Source organism: Trachurus japonicus, chromosome 22 (genome assembly GCF_045865225.1).
Source record: "Trachurus japonicus isolate A0001 chromosome 22, Traja_1.0".
NCBI classification, from domain to species: domain Eukaryota; kingdom Metazoa; phylum Chordata; class Actinopteri; order Carangiformes; family Carangidae; genus Trachurus; species Trachurus japonicus.
In genome coordinates this window covers 3,039,730-3,045,487 of record NC_140928.1, presented here as the reverse complement: position 1 = coordinate 3,045,487, position 5,758 = coordinate 3,039,730, and the positions used below count along the sequence as shown (strand labels likewise).

The 5,758-nt window shown below is 37.4% G+C and overlaps 1 long non-coding RNA gene across 1 annotated transcript; it reads left to right on the top strand.

Moving 5' to 3' along the window:
- Positions 1–1,363: 1,363 nt before the first annotated feature.
- Positions 1,364–2,661, top strand: LOC146963232 (uncharacterized). The gene is made up of 2 exons (XR_015034758.1): positions 1,364–2,495; positions 2,526–2,661. It is a non-coding gene; the product is annotated as an uncharacterized LOC146963232 (long non-coding RNA).
- The last annotated feature ends 3,097 nt before the right edge of the window (positions 2,662–5,758 follow it).

Below are 5,758 nucleotides of genomic sequence, written 5' to 3'. Positions count from 1 at the left end.
TTTCAGTCGTTTCCCTGAGATCTGAAGAGCTGAAGGACAACGTTCAGCTCCGTCCTTCTTCTCCTTCTCCTTCTTATTCTGCTTCATCCCTTCATTCTGGAGCTACCTCACTCTCGCTCTGTCACTGTAACACACTCACTGTGAACATCCCGTCGTCCTGGAAACGCACGTTAACGTTATCCTCAGACATCCTCAGCTCCACCACGTCTGTGGATGATGCCGGTGAGAAGAAGTCATGTGACCCGTCTGTGGGTGTTGCACCGAAACATCTGAATCCTACGAAACTCAAGAGCCGCTAGAATCTGAATCTGCACTGCAAAAACTAAATCAAAATCTTTCCAAGAATATTTGTCTTATTTCTTGTCAAAATGTCTAATTTCTAGTCAAAACTAACCTCTTTCCACTTAAAATAAGACTCATCACCTAAAAATTAACTTGTTTTTAGATCATTTTCACTTGTTTCAAACTAATTTTTAATTGAAATAAGTAGAAAAATCTGCCAGTAAAAGCAAGTTTTTTGTGTTTGTAATAAGAAAGAAAAACTATCCTCCACTATCAGATTTTTATACTTATTTAAAGTGGAAAATTTGCTTGAAAAAATTAAAAAGTGTCTAAAAACAAGCTACTTTTTAATTGTGATGAGTCTTATTTTAAGTAGAATGAGATTTATTTTGACAAGAAATGACATTTTTACTAGAAATAAGACAAATATTCTTGGTAAGATTTTGAATTTTTGCAGTGTGTAGAAACTAAACTTGTGAAATCTTTAAATGAGATCCGTCAAAGTTTTTTTCTTTTTCTTTTTTTTTAACGTATAATTGAAAAGAATCCGCTGCATGTCTGAAGCCAAACCATCTTTGCTAACGGTTAGCACTCTGATGGAGCCGCCATGTTTTTATTGGAGCAGATGTTTTTATGGCAAATGCAGTGAGGCGTTTGAGGGTTTCTGTATAATAACTCACATTATTATAAAGCAGCGTATTTGTCCTTTTATAAAACGCTTGAAAAAATATCAGCAACAAATAGAAACTTGATGTAAAAAAGGTTTAAAACTTTGTGTTGACTGATAAAGAAACTTCGTCCTGACCCGTCATCGACATAGAGACACAATAACAGACTGTAGTTGAACTTAGTGTTAACGAAGCTCCACACTGCAAGAACTCAAAATCTTACCAAGAATATTTGTCTTATTTTTTGTCAAAATGTCATTTCTAGTCAAGACAAATCTCATTATACTTAAAATAAGACTCATCACATTTAAAAAGCAGCTGGTTTTTAGACACTTTTTACTTCTTTCAAGCAGATTTTCACTTCTGACAGTGGAGCAAGTTTTTCTTCCTTATTACAAGGATAAAAACTTGCTTTCACTGGCAGATTTTTCTACTTATTTCAAGTGAAAATGTGTTTGAAACAAGTGAAAATGATCTAAAAACAAGTTAAGTTTTAGGTGATGAGTCTTATTTAAAGTGGAAAGAGGTTAGTTTTAACCAGAAATGAGACATTGTGACAAGAAATAAGACAAATATTCTTGGAAAGATTTGGGGTTTTTGCAGTGCAGATACTAAAACACTTCAACATTCACGTTCTTCTCATCGTGATCCCGACCAAACCTGAATCTGTACGACACGTAGAAGCCGAAAGTTCAAACACTACAGTAAACCTGTATCATCACAGTGACTGAAACACGACTTCAGACTTTCGACGCTTTGACGATCTTTCTTTTCACTGCGTCACAAAAAAGCACTTTGAACGGCCTCACCATGTACCAAAGTGCACTCAGAGTGTCTCAGTCCAGTTGTCCAGTTGTGTTGTATTATTAAACATGTTCAACGTTAGTCTCGGTTGAACGTTTCTCCGAGTCGCAGCCGAGACAAAAAAGACAAAAGGTGAACGTCCCGTTAAGAGACAGGAAGTTAAGGCTTAAAAACACATTAAACCACTTCATCAGTTGTTTTTCCTGCTTCCGAGGACTTCACCTTCACCTTCACCTTCACCGACATGTGCGTCGCCTTGAGAAGAGACAAAATAAGAAATAATAACGTTTTAGTGACCAACTCTTGATTAATCTGAGACACTGTTGGATAAACCTGCTGCTGCTATGGTCAATGTGCTCATGATGGGAAAACCTTCTCCATCTCCATGCTCATTGGTTCATCTCCAGCTCTGCCTGAGAACCAATCAGGTGTCCCAAAAAATGAAAAAAAAAGGGGAAAAAAAATCAAAACCAAGTAGAAACAATTTAACGGTATTTTATCTATGCAACACGACCAAAGTTGTCAGAAGCTGACGTGGTGTTGTGTAGGTGTTGAGGTTCGATGACTGTTGCCAGGGACGCGTGTTGTTATTATTAATACTGCTGTATGTACACCACTACTGTACCATGTATTGTTTTCTTTGTTTTTTTATTATTATTATTATTCTCTAGACTCCTGAGAGGTCGATTAGCGGTGACGCTGGGGTTTGGGTTCGGTGTCGAGACGGGTGTGTGTGTGCGTGTGTGTGTGTGTGTGGGTGGGTGTGTTTAGGACAAAATAGGGTTTGAAATCTTTAAGATATAATTGTGTGCCTTGCTCTACTGTTACTTATTCTTCTTCTACCTTTTTCTTTTCTTAATTAAAACCACTGCTTTCCCAGTTAGGTGATGAAAACATGCAACAAAAATACTAAATAATAATAATACAAAAAAAAAAAAAAAAAAAGGTTAAATAAAAACAGTTTCATGCAAGGTTCATGTTGAGCTTGTGTATATATGTAAAGGTGTAAAACCTTGGTGTACAATGCAGAGGGAGGAATGCTTGGTGTTGGTTTGTTTGTGGTTTATTTATGTATGTGACCTGTGATGTGAAATATCTTTATGATTAGTATCGGCCATCAAGAGCTTGACTGCATGGTTCCTGCTAACTACAATGTAAAACCAACTGTTGACAAATAAACGTAATTTATTGGAAAAATAATCTTTCTCTTTGTGTTCAATTAATGACATTGCGTAAAGTTATTATTAATGTGTTTGATGCATTTACACAATTTACACAATGTAGCCTACAGAAATATACAAAAACGAACAAAGAACTATGAATACTAACTAGCCTATAAAAAAGAAGCTAAATGAGAATTACTTTTTAAAAATGTGATATAAGTGAAGGCAGAAGAACTACTAAATGGACGTCATGAGTTTATTTTTGGTTTTGTTTGTCCTCTTTAAATCAAGGGAACACTTTGCTACTTTTTACAATTACATCATGGTTACCATTAGCATTAGCATCTCCAGTCCAGAGGAAACATTGTGTGTGGAGCCTCAGACTTAATTTATTTACTCAACGTCTTATTTTCTTCTAATTCTATCATTTCTTTTCTTCATCTTATGTTAGCATGCTAACGCGCTAGCTCATGCCCTGTTGGGTTGGGTTTGTCTCTGTAACATACAGATGTGCTGCTGCTGCTACTCAGGGGACATTTTATAACCTCTGTTAGCGGTTAACGCTGATGTTAGCTCTGTAGGGATACCAAAACATTCAAAAAGCATCTTTGAACGTGATATAATTTTAATTTTCTCTGCCACTGAACAAGGTTTTGTTGTCCTCTGATCCGTGTTTTGTCTTCTGGTCGAGATAGAAACTCTACAAAACTAGCCTACGACGTACGAGATGGGAAATGCCTGTAGATAGCTGGTTAGCATGCTAACTACAGGAAAAGACAAGAATTGACGGGTAGAAGCTAAAAACAAGAGTTGAAGAAAAGGATAAATGAAGTTTGATGCTAAACTAATGTTTCGAATGCTTGGTAAGAAAAAAGCTAATGCTAATTGGCTATAGCAAACTGATAGCTGATAAGGTGATTAGATATTTGGACTACAGTCGCTTTGGAAGCTTGTTTCAATGTTTTATGTTTCTTTTATTTGTTAACACAGAACTTAAATGGCACTATTCAAGTAGAAATAAGTGCTACACTACAAAAAATCTAATATCTTACCAAGAATATTTGTCTTATTTTTAGTCAAAATGTCATTTCTAGTCAAAATAAATCTCATTATAGGCTACTACTCATCACATTAAAAATCAGCTTGTTTTTAGACACTTTTTCCTTCTTTCAAGCATATTTTCACTTAAAATAATCTGATAGTGGAGCAAGTTTTTCTTCCTTATGACAAGCACAAAAAACTTGCTTTCACTGGCAGATTTTTCTACTTATTTCAAGTGAAAATGTGTTTGAAACAAGTGAAAATGATCTAAAAACAAGTTAATTTTTAGGTGATGAGTCTTATTTTAAGTGGAAAGGGATGAGTTTTGACTAGAAATGAGACATTTTGACAAGAAATAAGACAAATATTCTTGGAAAGATTTTGAGTTTTTGCAGTGTACTTTTATATTGTTTATTTTTAGCTTTTATTTTTAACATGTAGCACCATATAGGCTAGGTATTGTTTGGGTCAGATGGAGCTCGTCCATTAAGTCCAGTTCATTCTACAGGAGCTGCAGGTCAGAAAAAAAAAAAATCATTAAGGTAAACATCTACACCTCAAGAGAAAATGAGTGATATTTTATGAGCTAATACAAATAAGACTTATAGGTTTACAATATGTCCAGCTTTTAGCATGAACCTCCTGTTTCCATTACTCTACATTTTGTCGGCCATCTTGCTCTGGGTCCCACACTTTGTTTGCAGAGGAGTTGTTTGACATGTGACGGCTTCTGTCAGCTCCATTATGATTGCTCTGTTAAAACAAGGCTGTTATCGTGTGTGGAAGCATCAGCCGACTCATTAAGCAGCTCCACCTGTCACACGAGCTAGATGATTGCGACCTGCGTTTAGCCGACAGGTGTGATATGTTTTTTTTTAGGATGGTTGTTAAAAACGCCGGAGTTCTGAAATTTTCTTGTGACAACAGCGAAGTGTCGAGCCCCCAATCATCACAGATGCATCATTAACATTTTTTTGATCTTCCGCTAGATTCATTCTTTTGCCCTTAATCAGACCTCTTTTTTTTCCCGCAGCAGCGGCGGAGCTCAGGCCGTCCGCCTCGGGTCCTCACGGCTCAGACGCAAAGTTTTAACTCCTGAGGAGATGAAGTACAATTGAAAGCTGAAAGAAGGTGATTGGATATGATGACAAACACACACTTTGGAGACATTAGGCTACTGGACGTTAAAATAATGTTTACCTCATCAGGAGAAGGTCAGTGTGCCTGAAAGCTGCTGCTGCTGCTGATGACACGGAGAAGATGGATGGACGATGATGAGGAGGAGGGACAGTCATGAAGAGCTGTTTACCTCGGCTGAATGCAAACGCTCGCACACTGCAGAGTAATTTGTCCCTGATTGCAGAGACTCTCCTTGATCTCATCCTGTGGAGCTGAAGTCACCGTGGAAACGTCTCGTCCCTGTAGTAGATGCTGGATAAAAGTTTACAAAAGCCTTAAATTACTGTTATTCAGGAACCAGCCCTCAACTTTAATAAATAAACTCACACAAGACCAGTAACGCCCCCTACAGACGGGAGTGTCCGTTACAACTGACAACAACTTAATCTGTTTAGATTAGATTTAGAGATGGAGGTTTGCATAGAGGTGGGTTCATCCTCTGGGGATCAGGATAGTGATAGTTCAACATTTTGGCAAATTGGCCCATTGCCGTAATCCCTATAGTCATAGCAGTAGGTTTGTTACCTTTAATTGTCGGTGCAAGCTGTTTTTAGAACGGCGGAGCAGAGCCGTGAGCTGCTCAGAGCTACGCTACGGAGGCTCATTATGGGATTTCTTGGT